This window comes from Anomalospiza imberbis, chromosome 3 (genome assembly GCF_031753505.1).
Source record: "Anomalospiza imberbis isolate Cuckoo-Finch-1a 21T00152 chromosome 3, ASM3175350v1, whole genome shotgun sequence".
In the NCBI taxonomy this organism is placed as follows: Eukaryota; Metazoa; Chordata; class Aves; order Passeriformes; family Viduidae; genus Anomalospiza; species Anomalospiza imberbis.
The window spans coordinates 36,434,350-36,460,652 of NC_089683.1; the positions used below are offsets into that span (position 1 = coordinate 36,434,350).

The 26,303-nt window shown below is 42.5% G+C and overlaps 2 long non-coding RNA genes across 5 annotated transcripts in view; one reads left to right on the forward strand and one right to left on the reverse strand.

Moving 5' to 3' along the window:
- Window positions 1-24,691, reverse strand: part of LOC137470538 (uncharacterized) — a 40,013-nt gene extending 15,322 nt beyond the window's left edge. For 2 of the 4 annotated variants that reach the window (XR_010997115.1, XR_010997114.1), the window contains exons 1-3: window positions 24,351-24,691; window positions 22,205-22,385; window positions 21,242-21,379 (exon numbers count right to left, since the gene is read on the reverse strand). This is a non-coding gene — a long non-coding RNA (uncharacterized lncRNA). Of the gene's footprint in view, window positions 1-4,109; window positions 4,367-10,742; window positions 16,744-21,241; window positions 21,380-22,204; window positions 22,386-24,350 lie in introns of those variants that run through there. The other 2 variants (XR_010997116.1, XR_010997117.1) reach the window with 2 other exon arrangements.
- Window positions 1,933-25,714, forward strand: LOC137470539 (uncharacterized). The gene is made up of 2 exons (XR_010997118.1): window positions 1,933-2,034; window positions 25,266-25,714. It is a non-coding gene; the product is annotated as an uncharacterized lncRNA (long non-coding RNA).
- The last annotated feature ends 589 nt before the right edge of the window (window positions 25,715-26,303 follow it).

Consider the following 26,303-nt stretch of genomic DNA (forward strand, 5'->3'; position numbering starts at 1 on the left):
CCAGAATAGGAGGGGCAAGGAGGAGCAGCGTGATAAGGCAAAGGCCACGCATGAAAATGTAGTGCCTGGGATTCTGTTTTATTTTTAGAGGTCAGCACCTGATTTTGGTAAAATATGTTAGGAGGCTAGTGTCCTCCCACACCCAGATGGGCTCAGGCATGCCTGCTTCAGAGATTAAGGCAACGCCTGCAGGGTAGGATGGAATTCAACAGCAGCCACATCAAGAACAGAAACTAGCATTTTGTTGAAAACAGAATAAAGCCAAACAAAATATCCTTCTCTGAACAGCAGCACAGAGAAATGTGAGAATATCCCTTCCCTTCCCTTCCCTTCCCTTCCCTTCCCTTCCCTTCCCTTCCCTTCCCTTCCCTTCCCTTCCCTTCCCTTCCCTTCCCTTCCCTTCCCTTCCCTTCCCTTCCCTTCCCTTCCCTTCCCTTCCCTTCCCTTCCCTTCCCTTCCCTTCCCTTCCCTTCCCTTCCCTTCCCTTCCCTTCCCTTCCCTTCCCTTCCCTTCCCTTCCCTTCCCCTCTTGTCCTCATCATCCTGGAAATTCCTGAATCCACAAGTTTAGCACTAGCTGTCTTTTCCTCTCGCTTCATCATTTTTTATAACAATTAATTACCTATATTGCAGGGCATGTTACATCTGGCATGATGATATTTGATATGTTGATAAAACAGGTATAACCACATCGATATTCCACCCCTTCCTGTTTCCTTAAATATGAGCTCTCAAAAAATATTGAAAATTAAAGTGGTGGACTGAGACTATAAGACCACCATGGCTGACATAAAAGTGCTCTGACTGACTGAAGTCGAAGTCTCCGTTGCAAGGCCCCGGCACCACCCTCCCCTACTGCATCCTACTAAGCAAGGAAGGTAGTCAGCCATAAGTAAAATCTAGGAACTAAATACTTAGGAAAGAACATAATTTTTGCTAGGAACACTGCACTGTGACCTTGAGACTTTGCTGAAAGAAGAAGATTAAGCCTCTTCCTTTGGACATGGTCAGTGGAGGAATGGCCCTGGTGCAACTACCTTCACTGGCCTATTCCATCATGACCTTGTCAACCCAGGATATGCAGAGGAGGGCAATAGTAGTTCCTGGCTTGTGAATGGTTACAATTCTTCTTAAGTTTGATAAACCTTAGGGCAAAATTTTCCACTAATAACAGATGAGTGCATGCAAAGCTGGTAGCCTCTAAAACTAGGGGTGTGTATTCCCCCTACCAAGACTCAGTTGGCAGCTACAGACACTAAGAGCAAATTTTAGGAAAGTGCACCCCAGAAAATCTAGGAAAGCTGTAGTGCACTTTGTCATGCTTGAAGAGCTTAATCCATTGAAAACAGAGATCAAATTGCTGATAAGCAATATACTTACTTAAGGGAGAAAAAAATCCCACTCTGACAAGGTAGAGTTGCAATACATAATTGGTAAAATATATCCACAGCTCGAACAAATTGCAGTCTTCTGGAGGAGGCTGGTGTGTTGCTTTTCCCATCACGCTGTAACCTTCCCTCTCAGTCTGAGACGATTAACTTCTGACAAGGTGTGAGGCCTGATTTAGACTGATCTGATCTGATGGAGTGACCTATTTCTATTATCTGCTCCCTCTCTCCTCCTGCTGCTCTCTTCTCTGATGGCCACTCTGGCTCACTCCCACAGGTCTGCCAGCAGCTTTTGTATTTCAGCTCTTGGAAGAGTCACCATAATAATGAGAACTGGACATGGTTTCTTAGCTCACAGGAATTTTTGAAGCCATTTCTCTTGTCTCACACACATCACAGGGAACTCTTACACAGTCCTTTTTCCTTTCTTTACTTAATGTCATCACTCCCATTGAAGCAGAAATGTCCCTGAAGCATGTAAAACAATCTGGCTATATGTTAGCCCACTATTTCTTGACACTTTTTCTCCCTTCTCTCCAGCTGATGCTGAGGGTCACTTCTCCCTTGGGATCCCCACCCTGGGAAGCAGAGTGGAATGGAGGTGTCTTCACTCTTGACTTGGACTACAGAAGGCTGCACATATTTAGGTGTCTTTTTCTAGAGCAACTATGCAGGGTCCTGTCAGGTTCTGAACTTGTCCTTTCTTGGACTTATTTTATAACTCACTGTGAGAAACAAGCCGAATTCTCCAAAATTTGGGGGATTTTGCACATCTTTTTTATTTTCCTTCAGATTAATATTTTTCTTTTGTTTGTTGGTGTTTTGGTTTTTTTTTTTTTTTTTTTTGTCTGCACTCTGCAAGCTATTGCCCTTTTCAAACTGCTTGACAGAACACTGCTTCATGACACAATGTTGACAAGCAAAATACGGAATGGTCAAATGCTATTTTCTAAAACAACACGGGACAGCTTACCACCAGGAAATGTACCATGGGCAGAGACACTGGGAGAAAAACCATCACCACCTCAAGTCAATGCTGGTACTTGATATAACATTAGGGTTCTAGTTGTCTTAAACCAGGATTTTGTGACCTAAGAGAATTTATGAAAAAGCTTAGATCTTTTACAGCTAGTCTTTTTACTAGGACAAGCTGAAAGAGCTTGGAGTTTTGCTATTGATTCTGACCTAAAGTGATATTGATATGAATTTTAAATGTGGGTGTAGGTAAAGAGGGTGCAATGATCGGTTCAAATATAGTCTATTAGTGCTTGTTCAGACAATTTTATATTGTATAACATGATAAAAATTGGACAAGACCTTATTTGGTTTCTGTGTTTGAAGCTTTAGCAGGTATGTATCCCATGTCTAATCAATACATCCTGGTTTTTTTTGGATGAGTCCCAGAGTCACTGCTTAAGGACTGATGGAACTTAAATGCTAAGACTTTACTTCATTGTGTAGTTTTCCTTTCCATTTCTGTATAATCATTGTCATTCTGGAGAGACGAGGTATTGTATATCAAGGAGCATATTCACAGGCCTTTTGTGTTGGCCTTCATAATGATAACAACAAAAGTACTGATGGTAGCAATAATACAAGCAGTAATAAAATATACATGCATGTCCTGAATTGCACCCTATTGTGTCTGAGCTCAAATCTTTGTAAATGCTGATAATATCTTGTCTTCCTAGAGCTAGAAGATGCTTTATTGTTTCAAGCTTTTCTGCACAGAACTTCTTTTCAAGGTTGAAGCATTGTTGGAAGCTAACAACGGTGGCTTTGAAATATGTCATTTAAGCTGGAGAGTGACAAACACCCTACCCTTCTCCTGGGAGAGTAGCTGTGCTTTCACTTAATGAGGTAGCTGAAGACATTTCTGGTCCTTTTCCTACTTTGAGCCCAAATGCCAGAGGCAAAATGGTGAGCTTTCCTTGCATGTGTGCAAAGATTTCAAGCTCTGTGTCTCTATGCACTTGCAGCTGTTGTCACCTTTCTAGAAAGGTCATTTTGACTTGCATAGTTATTAAATCCTGTCTCTTTTGTTCTACCCAGATCAATCTTAGGCCAATGCATCGATGAAGCGATGTCTGATTCTTTGTAAAATGGAGCATGATGGCAAATATTATCGGTAGGTGAAGGCAATTTAAGCTTGACTGTATTCTGCTTCTTTTTGAGAGCATGGCATCGCTCAGTGGTGGGGTATGTGGGTCTCTGTAACCATTATGCCTGTAAGTACCACAAAGGCTAGCAAAGCAAGAGTACAGCTGTACTGGTTATGATAACTACCTGGTTCAGTGGCACCGAACAGAGGCAGAGAGAGAAGTATCATTTAGTGATTTTTGCATGCCTGGTAACAATGAACTCTCCTTCTCCCCCAGAAGATGCCTCAACTTGGAAAGCTCATTTGCTTCATAACATTGGCTGTGTCTTCTGCACTATATTCTTTACAATATACACTTCAAAAAGATTCCTGAAAAGAGACCCTATGTAGCACCTCTGTATGTTATATTTAGAGCATATACTCAAAGAGAATTCTTAAAAAACTCTTCTTCATGTAGCACTTGGATAATGAGTAGGCCAACATTCTAAATATAGGGTAAATGTCACATGCACATGGAGGAATTCATCCATGAGATACATTACAGATTTATGATGCACAACTCATTAGGTTTTGTTATCTGATTCACCAAGTTTTCAATGAAGACAGATTGTCAAACAGGAAAAGAGGAGAAGAAAATCCAGTCAATTTATTCTAAAGAATCCATTCTATCCATAGGACATTATTTTGGGAGAAGTCTGCCTTAAATCAGGATGTATGCAATTGGTTAATGAAACAGTTTGATTTGATGGTACTTGGTTGTCCTTATCAAATATCATTTATTTCATCAAAGCAAAGGAAACAGAAACTCATCCAGAAATTGGAAGCCTTGCTCCTTAATCTAATGAGAGCTGTCTTCTCTTCCCATTTCACTTTCATGCCTGTTGGGGACAAGAAGGTTGTTTTATCATCATTGTCCATACAGCTATCCCACACTGCAGAATCCATGATGACTGCATTTTCGAAAGAGGGTCTCCCCAGGGACTGTAATTATTCATCTTTCAGGAGACACAAGATCTATAATACACAAGTGCTGCAGACAAGAACTAGTTTACAGGTTTATCTCATGACTGAAAGTATAATCCATCTTCCCTGGCATGATTTAGGAGGTGCTGCATAAGAAAAGAAAGAAAGTGGGTCAACCCCATTTTAACTTGTATTCCCCTGTTCACACAGGTCTTATTCTTTTAATTTCTCATTGAAGAGAATTAACGCTTGAGTGAGCAGAAGAAATGGGCCCTGTTTCCTGTATCCTGTAGCACACCTTGTAGCCATTAGGGTTGTGCCTGCACCAGGTTTGGACTCCCTGAGAGCTTTCTTGCCCCGGCAGCGACCCAGACTGGCATCTGCTCTGTTGTGAGAAAGCAGAACAAGGAAGCCCTGCTTCTAGTGGAGATAAGTGGCTCGGGATGTGGAAACCTTGACAATTTCATGAGGTAGGAATCAAGCTATTCATAGAGAACTTGATTGTATTAATGGAATTTTCCTAATATTTACATGGTAGGTCTAAGCCTCTGAACAGGAATTCCAAAATTTTCCATGTTTCATCTAATGAATACCTTAAGACACTTCCTTGTGTCTCAACCCTTTCTCTTTTGCCAACAAGTCAGTAACTTCCCACTATCACCACAGAATAGCCCTGTAGCTATCACTACAACTCCTTTCCCAGAAAAGTTTATTCTCAAGATGGGACTTCAGGTAGTTTAAGCTTCTTGGAATGCAATTTAGCATCTAAAGACACTGAAGACACAAGACTGGCATATGTTCATGCATCTGTTTGGAAGTCCAGGTTGGGTGTTCAAAAGAAAACATGAACGGACATGGCACCAAACTGAGAATTCATCTGCAGAATAATATGCCATGTATGACCGTGTTGCCTCCTTAGAACTTATTTTTTCACCTTCATCCCCCCATATTTTTAATTTCCATGTATGCTAAAATCCCCATTGGAAACAACCCATTCCTCTGTGTTTCTTCTCCCCACACCCTACAATAACCATCTGTTATTTCTAAAGGGTAAACATAGCTCGTCTTTTTCATTATGACATAAAATGTTACTCAACAACCCTAAAATATTTGCATTTTCTACAAAAACCTTGGCCAAATCTACTTTCTGTGATCTTACACACAGTCTTGCCTGCTCACCAAGCACTAAAAAACCTTCTAAAGGATTGTTAAAAGAGAGAGCACAAAGTCTCTAGCAATGGGTACATTAGGAAGCAGGCACCAGTCCTGGGTGCTCACATTGTAAACTATTTCAAATACCAGAGTAATTCAGGAACAGCTAAACTGTGCTCCAAACATCTAAATTTAAAGATTTACGTTTCTTCTGATGCAGCAGATGACATTATGAATCCGAAAGCAACAGAAGGAATGTACTGCTCTGCCTTGCTTTTGCCATTAGAGATTAAATCAGCTCTGCTAGGTGTTTGTAGATAAAAAAACCCAAAAACTCTAAAGAAACCAGTTCAAAATTCAGCAGTGGTCTTAAAGAGTCTGAATCCAACCACCTCAATTTTAGCTGTAGTTTTTAAATACCTCTAAAATATACTAAGATGGGTAGAAACCCTAAATCTAGGGTTCTTTGAACATATAAATCCAAATATCATTGTTGGTTCTTGAGACTGTCTCTGATTTTGTTAGGCAGAATTACTGATTTTAGTAAGGAGCCATGCTTTGAAATTAATATGATTGTCTGGGCAATATTTAGGAAAAACATCCTCATCTCTAATATTTATACTCATTCAATTATGACCATCTGAAGTGAACTAAGTTAAAAATAAGTCTTATTTATTTTTTACCATTTCACATCAATGAGTGAGCTGGCTGATTTATATGATCATTGGTATCATCATAGTGTCTAGATGAGAACTTGCTTACAACTACTATAATTTTTCTGGCTTGTGCACTTCTGTGCAGCCTCTGGAAGGCTGCAGACACTGCAAGAAAATAATCATAGGCAAAAAACACCCCAATAAATTAATAAGATAGTTTCCATAAGTCCCAAGTCTTGAAACACAAAGAAATAACCCACAATTAAACGAAATTTAGGGCTTCACCTACTCAGACCATGTTCATTAAATAATACAGGTCTTCCAAAATCTTACTTATTTATTGGTTGCAAAAGCATTTTAGCTTTTCAGCTCACCCTCATTTTCATGCAATTTTAGGATGGTAAACTGGAGCGGGAATTGATTTGTCTGGAATTTACTAATTCTCTGTACCTGCCTCCCATGTTACTATAGTTTCTCCCTGACACCTGCCCTTCTGTGACATTTTTCTGGGAAGCTGACCACTGTGCTTTAATTTATTAAGCCTTCTACATGAAGATATCAATTGCCTCCTGGCAACAGGAGCATTCATTATATGTCTTTGGGGGACAGGCAATTTCAAGAAAATTTTCTGAGTGAGGGACACCACTTGCTGTTAGCTCTTTAGAAAGGAGGACACTTTTTACCCTTTCTTTCATCAAAATTATTCAAAGGCAGAAATACCAGCATTTCTGTCAAAATGGTTGCTTACCAAGAGGTGGAGAGGCAGTTTTAGAAATGACATGTACAACAGTTATGCAGTTGTGCCCAGGCTTTTGAGAGCAAAAAGAGTCTCTTGAAAGGGAGAAGCACATATACATGACTCTGTGCCTCTGATAGTTTGTGGGTTTGGCTGTGAGATTTGCTTGAAGCCCTGAGAAGCCCAGACTCCCAGGTCCCAGGGGAACGCTCACTGGTTTCTACATTCTATCACTTGTTTGCATGAAGGAAAACAGCAAACTTAGTCTTACTAAATATTCTAAAGAACTGAACTGGGGTGTTTGGGATATTATTAGAGGACTAGACACTAATTTATAGGCAAGCGTGCTCTTGATGCAAATCTGCTAGTGCCAAGAGGGTCCAATCATTGCAGGGCTCAAAAAAATGCATGTAAATGACTGTAAATTACAAACCATAATTTTTAAAAGAATATATGTTGTAAAATTGACTCTAAAAGGACACTTCAATTTCTGGGCACCAGGACATAGAATGAGGAATTGATGAGCAGAAAGGAGACAGAGGGCCAGTAACAAGACAAAATGATTTGACACTGCATCTGAAGAACTTGTAATTCAGATCTGGAGTTCATATAAAAGCTTAGCTATAAAGTGAGAAAACTGAGACAGAAAATGCCCTGGCAGCCATTAACTTCTGAAGCCACAAGACTGCTTGTGCCAACACTCCAGGTCCCACTCCTGTAGAGCCCTTTGCACACAAAACCTATCTCAGAGCTGCCTCCATTGTCCCCTTACTTCCCTGATCTCTTCTGAGAACATCCCCATGGTGTCTGGCAAAGAGCAGATCTTATCTGTGCAGGGTGTTAGCCAACTGCTGGTTTCCCCCTCCTGTGAATCTTGCAATCAAATTTAAAGAGAAGTCAAGGTTCTTTATAATGAACGACATTGGGGAGACAACAAAGGTAAATTGTAACAACTGCATGCTTTTAGCATGCCCAATGCCAAAAGTTTCTTCCCATATCATGTTCCTACAGCACTGAGCAGGATGGTGCCTGGGATGAGGACAGGGTATTCTGCTAAGGAGGTTCTGATAGTGGGCAGCAGCAAAGAGAGGCTGGAGAAGCAACAGGTAGGAAACTGCTCTTTCTTGGCAGCAATGCAGCGTGGCAGAGACCATGAGCACAGAGTGGCCAGCACCACAGGGCATACAAAGAAATATCTGGGTGGACAACAAGAACTCCCTGTAGCAGGAAGCAAAGGTTTGTGCTTGTAGAAGAAAGGAGACTTTCCTAAGAATCTAGAGAGCACCATAAGAAATTCATAGATCTTGAGAAAAAAACTGAAAGTTGCTGGACAGAGTGAAGAGTGAGAAAACTTCTATTAACCCATTTTGCTTTCAAGCTTTTTATTTAATTTGTCTCACCCATCAGTACCTTGGTTTGTTCCGCTGCTCTGTTCTTGTTGTGGTTCAATTTGTTTCAGGGGGTTGTTTTGTTTATTTGTGCACATCTGTCTAACAAAGCACAGCTTTGGATCCTGGATACCTTTCTTCTCTGTTAATATGCTTGCTTAAAAGAAAATAAGAGGTGCATCCTTCTGAAAGTGTCAGCTATTTTGTTAGGCCAATCCAATGATACAACTGATAGAACCCAAAACAAAGCCAAATCAAACCGACTTCACCAGGCTGTACACCAAAGAGCACGTAGTAACAGATGAGAAAAGCTTTTCAGCAGCTTGCCACTATGAGTTAACTCAGTAATATACCAAATCTAGAAATACTTGCCATTTCACAGGCTGTTGGATCTGCTTTAAACAGCAGATAACTGGGGAAAAAAGCAAGATGGGATGAGGTGTTCATTCATGCATTTTTGGAAGGGATCAGTCCATGGATATTAAGTCAAAGGCCGTATGTGTGATAATACAGTGAAAGTGATTTTTTAAGACAAAATATGGGCTTAGATACCTTGCTGACCACCCATTTGTGGTTAAATGAAAGGACATACATCACTGGAAAATATTAATAGCTAGTCTTCAGGGAAAAACAGTAGAATACAGTCAGTATTAATCACATCCCTGACTCTATCTCAGGAGCCAAGAAGAGGTCATTTTTTTTTCCATCAGGAACATCTTGGTACTTAAAAGAAAAGATGCATTCACACTTAAGGGTTTCTGTGGTGTAACCATAGAGATGTGTTAATGTAATAATCACACACAGCCATGTAGGGGCTTGTGCTGTTTTGTGCAAAAGGGCTTAGCAAAGTCCAACCTTTCTCCACACAAATGCACCCTTTTATAAGTAAAGATAAGGAAATATGTAAGTTTTACAAAAGCAAAGGTTTTATTAAAATTTAATAAACTTAGTTCCCCTAATTATTTTCTTCATGGTCTAAAATTGTGACAGGATCTCCACATTATGCAAATCAGCACACCCAGGGTAGCTCTGGGGATTTGCTCCTGCTAAGAAACCAGTCCATCACTTCCTCAAGGCTCTGACATTTTGAGGACCGTGTTACGACACAGAACAGCAATTCTGAAATGCCAGAGCAATTCCACTTTATCACCACGTGGTCCTGCTGAGTAAAATAACAAAGCTGAGTTTCTCTGTGCAGTGTACATTTCAGCATGCAAGTTTATTTTTCTGCAATGACAGTTTTCTTCCTTCTCTAATTTCACCAGGAATTACTATGGGCCTGCATACTCCTCAGGTGATACTGGCTTAGCAAACTGATTTATTACAGCTTCTGGACAGAATCAAAATTCATTACATTAATCAGATTCTTTGATAATTCTGTAGACCACTGCTTTCAGGTGTTGTGTGGAACCACAAATACAGATATTCTTAGTGTCCAGTAGTTTTAAAACCTGGTGAGATATCTTAACAGGCAGTTCACAATCTCTGCTGATGTGTGCACATGTACTGTTAACATTATACTGAGCAGGCATAGTAAAACCCACCAGAATATCCTATTTTCTGTATTTGTAAGAAGTGAGCCCACCTCTGTGGGAATCCATCCCCAGCACAGTACAGAGACATCTGGTAGTTAATAGAAAAGCCACAAATCATATCTAAACTCACCTAAACAAAGCCAGAGATGATCTAATTTATTGCTGGTGGCAATCCTGCTTTGAGTTGCTGTAGGTAGCCCCTAGCAGCCCTCTAGCAATTAAACAGGAAAAAAAAATCCTACTGAAATGAATGGCCTGTGTTTGGGAAGAGGGGTGGGAGTAGCTTAAGATTTAAAAAATTACGCAAACATTTCCAATTTGACCAGGAATTTGCCCCCTCTAATATTGAAAATATGTTTCATTTTCAGCTTGCTGATGCATTCAAAAGCATTATTTGTCTAAAAAGTGAGAAGATAATTGCCTGCCTGAGAATGAAAATGTATTGTGATACCTTTAGCTGGTTTCCATTCTGCAGATCCACAATACTCCTTTGAGTTTGTGATTGGTGATACACACGATGTACCGTAACAAAATGTTATCTTGTTTTTGTGCTACTGAAAGGGTTGTTAGCTGTTTCTTTCCTGAACTGTGGCATGACAATATACATATTGTGCTCACTGGCAGGCAATTCTCTGACTGCTTCCATCTCCCACCTTTCTACGGGCAGAGCTGTATTTCAGCACTGCGCAGACATGCACTGATGAGTGCTGAGCTCTACATCTGGACCTGTCCAGCAAAGGACAGCAAAGCTCGTGAGAGGTCTAGAAAACATCTCTTTTGAGGAATAGATGAGGGAGCTGGGGTTATTCAGTTCCAAGTAGAAGAGGCTCAGGAGGACCTCACTGCTCCCTGCCACTCCCTGAAATGAGGTTTTTGGGGCTGGTCTCTTCTGCCATGCCTGCAGTGAGTGGACTAAAGGGAATGGCCTTGAACTGAGACAGGAAATGTTCAGATTGGACATTAGAAAAATATTTTTCACTGTTAGGGTGGTCAGGTGTTGGAATAGGTTGCCCAGGATAGTGGTGGAGCTGTTCAAGAGGCATCTGGATGTGGCTCTGGGTGATGTGGTTTAGGGGATTAGGGGTTACAGTGGCAGTGCCAGGTGGACGGTTGGAACAGATGATCCTAAAGGTCTCTTCCAGCCTTGATGATTCTATGATTCTGTGTAAGCAAGACTGCAGTTCTACATGGTTCCAACTTGCCTGCCCTGGCAGTTGCTGCAACATGGCTCTGAAGCTTGCTTGCTTGCCCATTAGGGTTTCAGAATGAGGAAAATGTGGACAATTTTCCAGAGACCAAGAAGATACTCTACACAGGGGTCTGCCCAGTTTATCCTCTCTAACCCATATTGCTACGTCCCCTCCAGAAATTTCATTTAACCAAAGAAGGTATCATAAAAGGTAGGGAACAGTCAGAGCAGCAGCAACAGACTGAGCTGCAGCTGAACATGCTCCCAGCAGTTAGGAGCAATAAAGAAAATCCTCTTGAGTGCTCAAGCAGGGAATTAATTATTTCCAAGCTGTATTTTCACAAAGGTGTTTAGACTCCTGATAGTGGCACCTGAAGAACTGAAAAACAGAGAACTTGCTTCAAACATAGACATATTTGGGAACCTTGTACAGTCACATTGTTTCAAGACAACTGTTTGACAAATGAGAGCATAGCGAGTGCTAAACAAAGGTGATCTGTTCAAATAATGTCACAGCCTGAAAGAAAATACCACTATCAGAACTAGTCAAGTGTGCGTCCATCACGACTAATAGCTGGTGTCAGTCCCCCCTGAGTGACAAGCCCTGTGCTCTGGGGCAGGTGGAGCCCAGCAGGGCTGTGGTGGCAGCACACCAGCTGGGACCCTCCAGCTGGCCAGGGGCTGCGGCAGCCCCAGGGCTGCACAGAGGGAGCCACAGAAGCAGGGCTGGGCAACTCACAGTGCTGGTAAGGAGGCAGATAAAGCACCCTAGAAAATATAGGTCACAAGCCAACACTAAACTAACATGAGGAACCAGTTCATTTACTGCTTGACAGCTGTAATGGGTGGGGTTGGGGAAGAATGAATCTTCGGGTCCCTGAAGAACTCATCCTGCTGCTGTCCACAACACCATGGATGGTTTCAACAAACATATGAGTATTAATGGCACTGCAATTCTGCTATTTTTCATTTAAAACCCCCAAAACTATCAATCAAACAAACAAAATCAAAGGCAAAACCTTAGCTGTAAAAGGTCCAGTGGAGAATCAAGAATTTCCCTCCTTTTCTTGGTTTAAATCATGCCCAGTTCAAATTATATGAACCCATGTACCTTGAATCTGTAAGGGCTTTGTTGTGGTTACCAGGAAAATAGGAAGAAATTACTGTCCCAGTGATTTCTTTTTCAATTATGAAATAAAGGATTAATGACTATAAAATATGAGTGACTTGTACAGAGAATATGTGATAACTTTTCTCCTTGTCCTGACTACTTCCCCTGTAATCATATAAGTAATTGAGAACAGACTGCACCACCCTTTATAATTCCCCTTTGAGGCACTTAGAAAGGATGGGAATTCATTCTGTTCCATTTGCAGCCAAACTTTGCAATTCTGAAATTTCCTACCCGCGAAAATCACATTTATGAGGTAAAACAACCATAGGGGGAATATGAGTCTGATGTTGAAAGGAGGCTGATTAGGTTATTGGTGTGTCCACAGTAATAATTATGTTTAAACTGGAACTGGAACATGGCAATGTCCTTAACAGGCCTCCTTGATCAGACCCTCTAGAAAGAAAGTGGAAAGAAGGGAAAAAGGTAAATCTAAAGAAAGAACATGGTAGAAATAATGTAGAGCAAGGAATATGGGAAGAAAATGCAGCACCAAAAAGCCAGCAAAGGGCTGCATGTTTTCCCATGTATCAGGGATCAGTCAATCCAGCTTGTGGTTTGTTCTTACACCCTTCTTAACTGCACAGGGTGCCTGTTCAGCGTAATACAAAATGAGACGTGTTTCTGTATTTTAGCAGAGTTTTTTTAAGTTCAAAGCACCTTCAAAGTGTGTTAGCAATCCTGTAACACCTGACAAAGAGGAAAGGCTGGGTACAGTTCTTCCTCCCCAATACACCCAGTCTTCTGCGCCATACTCTCTGCCCCCAGAAAAGACATGGTAAGAAAGAGGCATTCTAATCTTTACAGACCATTCACTTCAATGGGCTTTGGTTTGCTTGAGCCCTCCACTTTTGTATTCTAAAGAAACCAAGAGAACGCTTGTGAAGATCAGAGGCAGCTGAATGTCTTTATGTATAAAATAGCTTGAAAGGTAGGGCTTAACCCAGCAAAAGAGAGAAAAATTCACAGTTCACCTACTCCATCCAGTCACAGATTTGTAATTTTGACACTTGTGATAAAACTAAAAGAAAAAAATGTTAAAATTACATGGGGAAAGGGAGGAGGGTCATGAGTCTAAACGAAAAGCCTGAGAAAAATAATTTCAGGACTTGAATTGTCCCTACAGATTTCCTCTAAAGACTGACAGCATGTGGTACTATCTTACTCTAATTTTCTCCAAAGGGAAAATGTGACTCTGTATTAACATTGAATTAATCAGAGGAGCCAAATATATCTGTATGCACAACATATCTGTATCTCCCTATCTCAGAAAACTTTCTACCCCAACTGAGCACCAGCTGGAGGTGAAATTCTTGCAATGGAGCCCTTTCTGTTTAATCCCTTAATCTTCTCAACAGTAGGGATTCTCTCTTAAACCCGAGTGGAAAGTAACATCTGCACTGCTGAAAGAGAGAAAGCACCAGAAGGCAAGCCACTGAGGTCTCAGCTCCCTCTCTCCCACTCAGTAGTTTTCTCTTGAAGATGCCTGTTTAAGGACAGTTTACATTTAATGGCAGTGACAGAGATCAGGCGGAACCCCAGAGACTGAAATATTTTCTGTTTCTGAGCAGTTATGGCTCCCCATTCTCATGATGTGGCAGGAGAACTTTAAATGACAAGGAGACCACAGAGATGGATTAACCTGCAGAGACGGATTAACCTGTAATTGTTGCTATTCCCTGAAAGTTACTACCTGTCCTCCCTTCAGCCTTCCCTTCTTATTTTTCATGGTTAGTATTTTGACAGCTTGGACCACAGTGATGTTCGTGTCTGTAACACGTCCTGACTATCAGTCCTGGAGCTTTATTATGGGTTTCAATGTCTCTTTTAGATTCGAGGTTAAGCAACATAGTAGCACAGATTGGTTGAGTGGCTGCCTCCCAAATGCTAGGTCAAAATTTCATGGGTCTGCAGGTTAACTCAGCCTTACAGAACCTCATGAAAAGTCAGGCATAGCACTGACAATCTTGTTATGTCTTCTGACAATCTAATAGAAAGAGGAAAACATCCCTCTCTAAATAGAATAACATGTAAATATGTATTAATATATAGAATTCTTATGTATAATGTCTTCAAAATATCAAACCACTCTGAACTCAGGTGACCAGATGGGCTGCTAATGTGACACTTCATTCTGTTCTCTCTTTGAATATCTGTCTTGTTTCCTCTCTGCCCCTATTCCTCCCTTTTTTAAATTCTCACAATGCTGCAGTACAAGTATCTGTTGCAGAAAGGAGAGGTGATGGTAGCTAGCCTTATGTTGTTAGGCTGGCCTGTTTCTGAAACAGTACTCACAGTCAGTTAAAGCAAACTTTTTACCAATGGCCAAGAAAATCCTCACAGAAATTCTTCACAATTACTTTTTTAGTAACCTTTCAACTTTATAATAGTAATCACTTGCTCTGGAGAACAGAGCCTGACCCATGCCATATCTTAGGTTAGAAGCTACTTTTTGGAAGAAATACTAAGTTGTGACACCAAATCAGGCATATGCTGAAAAAGGCAAGTGCACAATGAATAAGAATACACCTTTTTGGTCTTCCATCTAAAGTCTGTAATTTATCATAGGTTGCATTGGATATTCTGTGACTTCTGGTGAGGATTAAATATAAATAATGCTTTACTTTAGCTTTCTGGGCTCAGAATCTGTGACTTATTTTATGGTTGCAGAAAAATTGGTATGCAGGCCCAGTGCTTCCTTCAGTTCTCAACTGGAAGCTTCTGGCTCCTCATTAGGGTGACACCTGCCCAAGAACCAGTGAGTTACGGAGCTGTGACACCACAGAAAAGGTCCCCAGGAAAGACATTTAGATGGCACTGCAGTGGTGTTCCAGAAAGATATTCAAGGGACTGGGCACCTATGTTTATAAGCAGCCCTGAAGCCCCATGAACATATGTAGGGCATCATGCCTGTGGGTATTCTCTTTATTCAAGTGATGCTGGTAATAGCAAACACCTCCCCTACTGAACACACCAGCTTTCCAGGTTGTCTGTGTCCAAAACAGACCAGAGACTTGAGGCAGACCTTCTGCTCTCCTCTGTCTTCCAGCTGGATCCATCACACAGAAGACATGAGAGTATCCCAGACTCTCGAAAAATCAGGTCTTAACAAAACATATACGTAATAACTTAAAGATAGGTAAATTATTACAATTGGGAAAATTTAGGTAAAGTGACTGAAAAAGATGAACTAGAAAGGCTGGTAAACAACGTTTCTTCTATCCACTGGGTCCTGGATAGGTAGGTACATTCCTCCAGTCCTTGTTCAACTTTCAGTGCCTTTATGAGCCAAAAATACCCCAGTAAGGTTTGGCAGTAAGTCAGCTTCCCTGTCAGGCCTCATTCGTCTCTCACACGCTTCTCAGTCTGTTCCTTGCTTGTTGCCCCTTTTGTCCACTGCCCATCCCACCCTTATCTGGGAAAGCTGTACCATGCTCACCTTTTCTTAGGGAAAAAGAAATCATCCTCCTTTCACCTCCTCCCCCAAGGTTTGGCTAGACCCAGAAGGCAGCAGCCAGGACATTCTTACTCTCATAACCTCTGCATCATGATGTACACCACACAACAGTGGGCCAGAAATAAATTAGAGAAGGAATACTTATGTTCCAAGGTTGTGGTATACTCTGCTGCTTTTATGCCTGCAGTGTTTCTGGCGGGGCCCTTTAGAAAGCCAGAGTTAATGCAATGGTCTATGAGTAACAGAGTGCAATTAGTGAAGGCTCCTGGAAGCTTGCAAAGCAGGAGAATCGATCTTTGCAAACCTTGGCCTTAGCCTGGAAAGAGGTGGTTTATGATCATGGTGCTTTTTGACCTATCAGCATCACGGCAGTATATTACAAAGGCTGTTGCTGTTCTTCCCTGGAGCAGCACTGGAAACAAAAGTGGATTAAGGGGCAGAGGGCACTGCACTGCCTCCTTAGCTTTCCAAATGCAAAAAGATATATATTGCATGGCCAAGAAGAGTTTGTAATATAACAGCTCAGTACTGTTGTTAACACACCAGCCCAGTAAGAATCCCCATGCTGTTGAATTCAGAAAGTCAGGTGCCTCCCCTCACTGTATCTTAACTGGGAGGCTCAGTGGTGAGCACTGATTCATGGTCAGCATATTTTCATTTCTGCCCTGACCCAGATTCTGAGCTTTTGCTCCAAACTGGCGTGACACTGCAGGGATCAGGGGCCATTTGCTCTGTTGTTGGCAGCTAGGAACAAGACTGTCCAGGGAGAGGTGGAGTGGAGGTGTTGGAAAAAGTTAAGTCTCAAAAATAGATGTTTTTACCTGGGAATTCCTAAAACGCCGCTGTGCAATCAGGCAATGCCAGGGATATGCCATACTCTGCCCTTAGGAGCCAACTGCTCTGCTTTGCTGAGGGCTTTAGTGGAATTGCAGTCGGGTGGTGATGTAAGCACACAAACCTCTCCCTTCCCGTTCTCTTGATCCCATTGCTTTGAATTGCAGATTCAGGCTGAGCATACAAAAGAACACACTGTGAAAACATGGTTTTATTTTCTTTCTTTCTTTCTTTTTCTCTTTCTTTCTTTCTTTCTTTCTTTCTTTCTTTCTTTCTTTCTCTCTCTCTCTCTCTCTCTCTCTCTCTCTCTTTCTCTTTCTCTTTCTCTCTTATCAAAATCTCTGCAAGTGTGCTGAGAAGGGGCGGGAGGGTGTCTGCTGCAGATTATTACTGAGACCACTTTTGACACTTTCTCATTAGCCTGTGTAATGGGAAGCCAATCTGCTGCTCAGGAAGCAACACTGCAAATTATTTTCAGCCACAGATGATGCAGTCTGGCTTTGAACTGCTTGGGCCTTGTTGCAACAGAAGCACCAGCAATATTCATTTAATGTGCATTGACCTTTCCCTGACCTGGGAGACAGAGACAGCTCCTGTTCTGGCCTTTTTCTATCACCATGTTTTTTTCTGTAAAGATTTTGCTTGGCAGACTACCAGGAGGAAAATACTAAATGCTGTCGGCAAAAAAAGTACCAAGTTTGTTTGGCTTCAGTACAGCTAGGGAAGAGAAACAAATTCGTTTATCTCTGCTCTCCTTTAGCCATGCTGAGGACACATGGCAACTTTTGAACCTTAAAGGACAACGATATTGAGTGAGGACAAAGGAGTAATCTGGACAAAGGATGCCCCTAGGGCATTAAAAATAACTACTCCCCTCACCTTCTGTTGCTGCAGTAAGCTCACACCACTTGTCACTCAGCAGGAGATCTGTATCAAACAGGATGAAACTGGGGATGACAGGAAGCTCCTGAATGTAGACAAATCCATCAAGCCCATGTTTTGGACATGAAACTCTGAACTACTACCTGCTCCTAAAATGATGTCACTTTAATATGCAGTTGTAGGAGCACAAGCTTTTCATTTTCCGTGACAGCAGAAGAGAGACTGGGGATGATGCCCTGACCCCAAAGCTTGACATACTACACAGTAGGAGGCCAGCACAGCCATAGGACCAAATGCAACAAAATTTGAGCACCCACAACAGAGGCATAAATGAGAAAGGGAAACACGAGACAGATGTGGAAGGGCATGATGAAAACACCTCTTCCTGGAAAATCAACCAGAGCTCGAGGGAAGAGATCATGAAGAAGCAGAATACAAGATAAGAGATTACTGCTTGGTCAAAAGCATAAGACTTCATACTAGAGTTGGATGAACCTTTACTGACAACACTACACAACCATCACAGTGCCTGACTGGGTCAGGCACTCAAGACCTGATCACAGAATCACAGAATCATTAGGGTTGGAAGGAACCTCTGGAGATCATCCAATCCAACATCTGTGCCAAGGTAGGGTCACCTAGATCAGGCTACACTGGAACACATCCAAGTAGGTTTGGAATATCTCCAGAGAGGGAGATCTACAACCTCCCTGGGCAGCCTGTTCCAGGGCTGTGCCACCCTCAATGTAAAAAATTTCTTCCTCATTTTGAGGTGGAATTTCTTGTGTTTTAATTTATGGCCATTGCTCCTCGTCCTGTCATTGGGCACCACTGAAAAGAGTCTGGCACTCTCCTCCTTACATTCACCTTTGAGATGTTGTATGAATTGATGAGGGCCCCTCTCAGTCTTTTCTTCTCCAGACTAAACAGGCCCAGCTCCCACAGGTTCTCCTCATGAGAGAGATGCTCCAGACCCCAAATCATCTTTGTGGCCCCTGCTGGACCCTCTCCAGTAGCTCCTTGTCTTTCTTGTATGGAGGAGTTCAGAACTGGACACAGCACTCCAGGTGTGGGCTCACCAGGGCCAAGTAGAGAGGGGAGGATCACCTCTTTTGGCCTGCTGGCCACACTCTTCCTGATGCACTCCAGGGTCCCACTAGCCCTTCTGGCTACAAGGACACACTGCCAGCTCATGGTTGTCATCCACCAAGACTCTCAGGTCCTTCTCAGCAGAGCGGCTCTCCAGCAGGTCAGCCCACAGCCTCTACTGGTACTTGGGGTTATTCCTCCCAACATGCAGGACCCCACACTTGCCCTTGTTGAACCTTATTAGGTTCCACTCCACTCAGCTCTCCAGCCTATCAAGGTGCCACTGAATGGCAGCACACATTTTGGGTGTATACCTAATGGTATACTTTTATATCATCTGCCACCAGAAGGCAATCTTTGTTCTATTTATTCACACTCCATCTTGTTTTCTGCCTCCTTGCTCTACAGATTACTCTGAAAGCTAAGAAAAACATACTGCAATTTCAGCTGCCTCCTTGGAGGAAGGCCTTTATATTTCCTTCTTGGCCTTTTTTGTTCTCTGGTTTATGGATTGCTGACATACTCATGTGGCCTTTGTTTTGACCTCTGCACTATATGCCAGGGCTTGACAGAGCTCATCCAAGGAGCAAATGGGCATTTGTCAGAAATATTTATGCAAAGACAGAGCAGTGATGTCTCAGAGAGCCTGCCCCGGATGCAAAAGCGTTGTGCCACATCAAACTGTTCTGACATCCGTTGTCACCTCGGCCAATCACGTAAGCAAATGTTGGTCTGGTACACACTTCAAAGAAGCTGTGCAGAAAGATCTCACTTTTCCAAACTGCAGGGCTGTGAATGCTTCCTCTAACATGTTTGCACAAACTGTGAGGCTTAAAAGGGATAAAGGTTCCATTCCAGCTATTTATCCTGTATAGAATCAGAAAACCAAAAAAATACAGCCAAATTAATTTCTGGCAATAGAGGAGTTTAAACAAATTGCAGAGTCACGGGACAAAGCCTTGCTGCCTAGAAAGGCCAAGAGGGAACAATAGTAGAGCCAATTGCAATTACCTGCTAACCCTGGTACTTCTAAAGCTGACCTCTCATTGCTATTGCTGGCTGCTTATTTTTTACAGCAATCTTGAATGTTTACATTGAATTAATAAAATGCAAGCATTTGTGTCATTAACTTCTGGGCTTGGTAATTCTGACATTTCTGGTATTTCTTCTCCAGTGTGCAGAAAGCACTACCCCGCCTCCCTCTCCTCCAGTTTTGTAAAGGTTCCAAGTAGCTCAGTATAATCTCTGCCCTTTGTTCCATGATCCCCTTTGTGGGTCCTTGCCCTGATTTGGGATCAATCTGAATATATCCTCTGACAAAATGACTATACCCAATCTCAGCACACTCCTGCTCCACATTCTGCTAAGTTGATTATAGGGCTAATTGGACACAGGCAACAGAGCAATTTAACTTCCCTGGAAGATGACAGCACTTAAATGCCCAGAGCCATTGAGAGTAGCTCTACGCAGGAGCTAATTTTTCCACCTCGCTTATCACAGGCAGCTTTCATGCACTGGAAGTTTTAGGGCAATACTTCTCATCAGAAAAGAAACCAAGTGTTTGGAAGTGCACTGCATCAGCCCAGGACATTAATTTTTTCATTCTCTAATCTGTGTTGAGGTGTGCCCCAAATGGCCCTTTTCCCTACTGAGAAACATAAGAGCCAGCAGCATTACAGCTCCTACAAAAAATGATGTAGAGGATGGAGTGAGCCTGTTGCTGTTCACTGAAGAGAGCTGAGGAAAATGGGATGAGATTGGGAAGAAAAAAAAAAAAAAAAAAAAAAAAAAAAGACTGAGCATTTGGAGAAAATTAAGCAGAGGAACAGAGAAAGAAAGGCAGACGGCAGACAAGAGGACAGAGGCCTCTCCTTCAGCTGAGTTGCTCCTTCCTGGACAAGTAAAGCTATGCCACTGAACAACTTTGGGAAAAGCTTTCTGGTTATCTGGCAAGAGGCTGTGGAAAAATAGAGCTGAAGAGTGCTCTTGATATCCCTGTAGTTTTGAAACATTTCAAATGAATTGTTTCCTCCTGGTATTCATCAATGCTGGTTTCCCATGGGAGTGATAGGAAGAGGGACTCTTTTTAAAAGGTTTTAGCTGCTTGAAGGTCACCTCAAACACCACTCTGAAGACAATGACATGGGTAAACATTTCAGCCTCACCTATGCTCCAGTAGAAAGAACAGAAACCTCACTGTTTTCGTGGTATCAAAGCGCTCCCTTGTGAAAATGAGAGAGCCCATATATCCAGACATCTCAGTCCACTGTGTGGCTTGAGCCCCACCGCACACCTAAGCCCTGTTCACAGCCATCCTTCCATGACGGGTGTGCGGCTCCGTGCTGGGGACACACAGCATTGCCCTAGGAAATGCAACCTGTTGTGCGACAGCATGTCACCCCCCTTTGCCAAACAAAAAGCAGCTGGGAGAAAACATCTACCCCTAAATGTAGATTTATTAACACTCAGCACCAGGAAAGTCAAGGTCAGGGGTTAAAGCTTGCCTTTATCCATCACCTCTTGATATGACCTTGGTGGGGCTTTTTGCAAAGGGCAGGGACAGTTGACGCTGTAATGAGCTGCTCTTCCCAGGAGACCCCAGCACGATGAAACAGTACAAAACATCCACTTTCATGTATCAGTGCAAGAATACAGGTTTGATTGGCAATAAGTTTCCCATCAAAAATACATGGGAACTTACCTCAGAGAGACAGAGAGTAGACCCCACATGATAAAGTCTTTTCAGCCAGCTTTTAATGAAGACAATTATATCCATGTATTTGAAGCTTTCCTTCTTCATTCTTCTCCAAAGAAAACAGGCTCATTTCATGGGGCAAAACTAGAATGAAAAATAAACTTAAAACTGTTGCACTTTAACTGGGTTGATTACATTTTGAAATCTGAGTGACTGTGGTTTTAATACAACTAAGATGGTTCATAAAAATATTAGCTCACATGAATGTGTAATAGCTGCTTTTCAGAATGAAAGTTTTTAAATTCTGAGGAAATTAATAGTTTCTAAAGAAAGAAGAATAATACATCTTGGGTGGTCACTGAGACCATTCATTTTAATGAGTTTGCCAATAGATTGAATTGATCTAATGCTGAGTACCTACTGAGGCATTCATTCATCTCTCAATCAAGACTGGATGTCACAAGTTTTGTCATTTGTTTGAACATATATTCCAAACATGGTAAACAAGGTGCTCTTTGGTGCCCTCCTTCACTATTTCCTGTCCTGTCCCTCCCTCTCCAGGCACACATGGAGAGCCTGTAGCAGTTGCTCAGTGGATTTGTGGATTTTACCCAGTGAACTACGGAGTTTGTTTCACCTATCTGTATTTCTAAATTTGAACTCCAATCTCATATTCACAACTGATGTATCTTGAAGCATGGAAATTCACAGCACACAAAATATCCTCTTCTGCTCCACTGGTTCTCTGTTACTACTGACACTGACACAGGGCCATTATTTTTATGCAGGTAAGGACAGGGAAGAAGGCCACTCAGTCACCAATCCACATTGGAACGATGCCAAAAATTACTGGTGTTTCATGTGGAATAAAGGCAGAAAGACGGTGCACATAAACCAGTTTACACTACCCTGTCTGCTAGCAGATCTGATCCATAAGGATTAGATTGTTCCCATCTATGAACATTTTACCTTCTGTGCAGTACATCATCTTCTGAGGTTCTGAGGTGAAATTAGGGGTGCAGATGGAGTTCAAGCATCATTCTTAGAAAAAAGAGATGCTTTGGAGTACTCAGATCATGATACCTTTAAAGGTGCCCAACAGGTTCAGAGCAGACACTGTAAAGAATACCTCTTTTAAAATTGTCTCCAGCTGGAAATCAGAAGACAAATGAACCATAGTCACCAGCATTTTTTAAAACTTTGGTCTTGGTTTAAAGAGCTGAACTGTGAAAATGGTATCATGTGAACCATAAGAGCCTCATTAACTTAAAGCAGAACTGGACCTGCAACTCTATTAGAATGGCCAGGACACATGGCCAGTCACTTCTCCACCCACCTCCAGCAGCAGCACTGGGGAAAACAGAGGCACAAACATCTGCCACACACATGCTCCCACTCGGGAGCCATCACGCCAGATGGTATTAAAAAAACCATCAGATAGCACAGGAAAGAGCCCATGAACTACAAGGACTACAGCAGCACTGAATCTTGGCTAACTCTAAAGCTGGGTAGATTGGGCAAAATGGCTCTTCTGTTCACTCTGCCTTGCACTCTGCCCTTCTACGAAGCAGCCACAGTGGGCCACCATCACGGCACTTGGCTGTGTTCCACTCCATCCCCAGAAGCTGTAAGAAACTCACACAGGGGAGTACCCTCTATCAAAGTGCCCAGCCCCGCCAAGACAGGCTTTGGGTTCAAATAACATTAATTTGCAAAATTTTCTGATTTCTCTCTGAATGGCTTCTGTGTTGTTTAGGCAAAGCGCTTTTATTAGAGCAGTCTATTTTTTCTCAATATTGCATTTATAAGAAGAATTTCCTTACACAGATCCAGCAGGCACTCCCCCTGCTCCACACTTCCTTATCTTCCTCCTTGTCCCCATAAAACTATTATTTAAAAACAGGAAAAAATACTCTGGCAAACAATCTTTCCCCCCCATCCTCCCTGCTATCTGTTTAAATATCCTTAACTGCAAGACATTCAGTACAGAACAGTCATCAATTTTTAATTCATTTAATCTCTTGGTAACAGTGTTCTTGTGAAATGAAGGGCCCCTGAGGAAACTTCAGAGAAACCTCAGACACTGGATCCAGGAATGAAATTTTGAGGATAGAGTGGACTCTGTGACACTGTCTGGGTTAATGGGGGAAACAAAAGATACTTAAAACCGAGAACCTTTCACCCCCAGCCAAATCATTACACATTGTAAACCAGAGCTCTGTACCCTAACACAGCACAGATTGAAACAAGCAGCAGGGAGAGAATTCCCTGCGTCAGAGATGTTCATGATTCAGCAAACTTGGGAAGGAGCCCTCTGAGTAAACATGTGGGTTGTCTGTGCTCCTCGTCCTGCTCCTGCTTCTTCGTTCTTGTTCCAAGAAGCTCAGAGAACATCCTTTTATGCTGTCAGTAATTAAATTCTGCCTGCTTAAATGCCCTGGAAGTCTCAAGAGAGGACAGTTTTTCTCCTTGAGTCTGTAAATGTGGGGGAATCTAATACTGTGTGTATCTGCATTGTTCTCCAAAGAACTGTCACTCAAAAATGGACAAAATGCTACCTGTGTACAACATGAATGTTAATTGGCTCTGTAGGCATTTTAGGGTAGGTAGCAAGAGCATTCTTGGTTATATTCAATCATGTCATATAATGTCACAGGCCCCAGATGTACTGGAGTGTTGCACAAAAACAGGGAAAGAGCAAAACCCTGTCCCCATTATTTTATCATCTCATGAAAGAGGTTAAAAATAACTTACAGGTCCAGTTCTGTGGCAGCCAGAAATTATGTTTTTTATCTGAACCAAAGTTTTCTCTTCATGGCATGTATAAGAACTACATTTCTCTGAGGAGGCTTTTGGAAGAAGAAACAGGTTTGATCACACACTGTATGATACCAAACTTAATGCACACATAGAGCCACATCAGCTCTACAGTACCCAAGCAGCACAAAATGCACATAGCTCCAGATATCCAAAGTGTCTGGATCCCACTGACTATCACAGAGAAATGCAGTGCTAACAAGGGTGGCACCAGAAAGAAGCCTAAAGCCTTCAGCCGCCCTCCTCAGCACCCTTAGCCCTCCTTCTGAGTTGAGATCCCTGGCCAGAATTTCCTTACCTGTAGTACCTGGCAAGCTGCTCTGTAGGGATGGGAATGGCTCAGTCCTGCGCAGCTTCTAGAAGCCAATGCTAAATAGCTACTTCAAGCAGACTCAGTTGTAAAGAGACTGTGACTGTCACACAACACAATTCCAGTCTTTCCACATGCACCTTAACGTAACAGGCAGGCTGCTCCTGTAATGACAGGCAGCACAAGAACACAAGGCAATTACACTTCAGAGCTACTCAATAAATTGGTATGGTTTTCTGCAAGATTATGCAATGTATAGGACATGTGGGGTCTATTTTTCAAAAATTGTGACTAGAAAATCACAATGCAAAACATGGCCTTGATGCTTAGTGCTAAAGCACTTTCCACCAGCAGAACTGCAGCTCAGCCAGCCAGACACAGAAGTGCTGGGACAATTTGCAAAGTTACTATTTCTTGCAGAGACTTCCCCTATTTGTGATGCCTTTTTCTAAACAAGTTATTTGCCATTTACCAGCAGCAACCTCTGATTCTTTGCCTGTGTACCTCCTGTTCTCTTTCACACTATTAAGAACATTATTTTCTATTCTTCTGTCAGTGGAGTGTGCTGATGATTAGCACTGCAATATCTGGTCCCCTTTATTGAAAACGTTAATCCTTCCTTTTTGCAGGGTTTCTTTAGCCAGGGGTGTTAATACTTGGTTAATAGAATCAGGCTGCCTTTTTCTTCATCTCTTGTGTTGCATGTATTTTAGGAAGGGAATTATTTTTGTCTTTTGGTCAGAATTTATTATAGTCTCTTGCTAAGTTCTCTTTTTTTTCTCCAGAGGGGCTGCTTTGACTTTTCTTACTTTTTTTTTTTTTTTTCTTTTTCTTACTGTGATTATGTTCTAACATTTAGGAGTCAGAACACTCATTGTTCTGTGTCTTTTTTGGTTCCTGTAGTCTGTAAAGGGAACTTAAGAGTGTGTCCACGAAGGAGGAGTTACCTGTGTTCATAACCAAGAAGAAGACTGGGAGCTGAGAGGCTTCCTTCACTCATTGCAGAGGTAAGGCTTTCCTTGGCATTCCACAAGCTTCCATTCAACCTGCAGATCCCTTCAGAATTTGGATAGTAACTAGCATCCACCCACTGCACATAAGACATTTTTTTCCATGGAGAGAGCATGATGTGAAGCATGGGTCACCTACTGTACCTTCAGGAATCACAGATCCTGCCCCAGGGGAAAGGTGAGGTTGCCAAGATGCAAACCAGAGATGGCTGCAGAATGAAGTGTAGGTAACTTCAGTGGCATGATCTTTTAATCCTGATCAGGCAGCAGTTCAGTGAAAACTCTTCTTGTTTTGATGTGAAGAGCACCGGCCCTATTTCCCACAAATTGCTGTTGTGATGATTTTCTTTAAAAGGAAAGACATCACCTGAAGAAATGTAGCCACTCGAGGAAGAAAAATGCCAAGTCATCTGAAGCTTTGTCTCTCCTGATTGCAATCATATTTTATTCTAAAGCAAAGAGAAACAGTTTTGGCATGAATCTAGGAAGCAGTGGATGTTCAACACGTGGCTACTGTGGATATGGGACTCCAGGACCATTTTCAAGGTTGCCTCAACACACAGATGTGCTCCCACTGGAGACAGTTTCAGCAGGCACACCTAAAGCTGGATGCAGCCAGCCAGCGGATGCAGCCATGGGGGCGCTGCGAGGCAACTTTCCTTGCGTCTCCTACGAGTCAGACCATGAGGCTGGCAGAGCTCTCCTTTGACCCTTGGCCTCCAAACACCCACGACGCTGCCTGCGCTACAGCTCCCAGGCGCAGGCGGGCCCCGGCCCCGGCCCCGGCCCCGGCCCCGGCCCCGGCCCCGGCCCCGGGCCCCGGCCGGAGGCGCCGCCTGCGCGCGGCGCCGCCCGGTGGCAGCAGCGCCGCATTGCAGGGGCAGCGCAGGGAACGCGCCTCGGGGCCGCGGCGCGGGTTTGAGCGACAGCC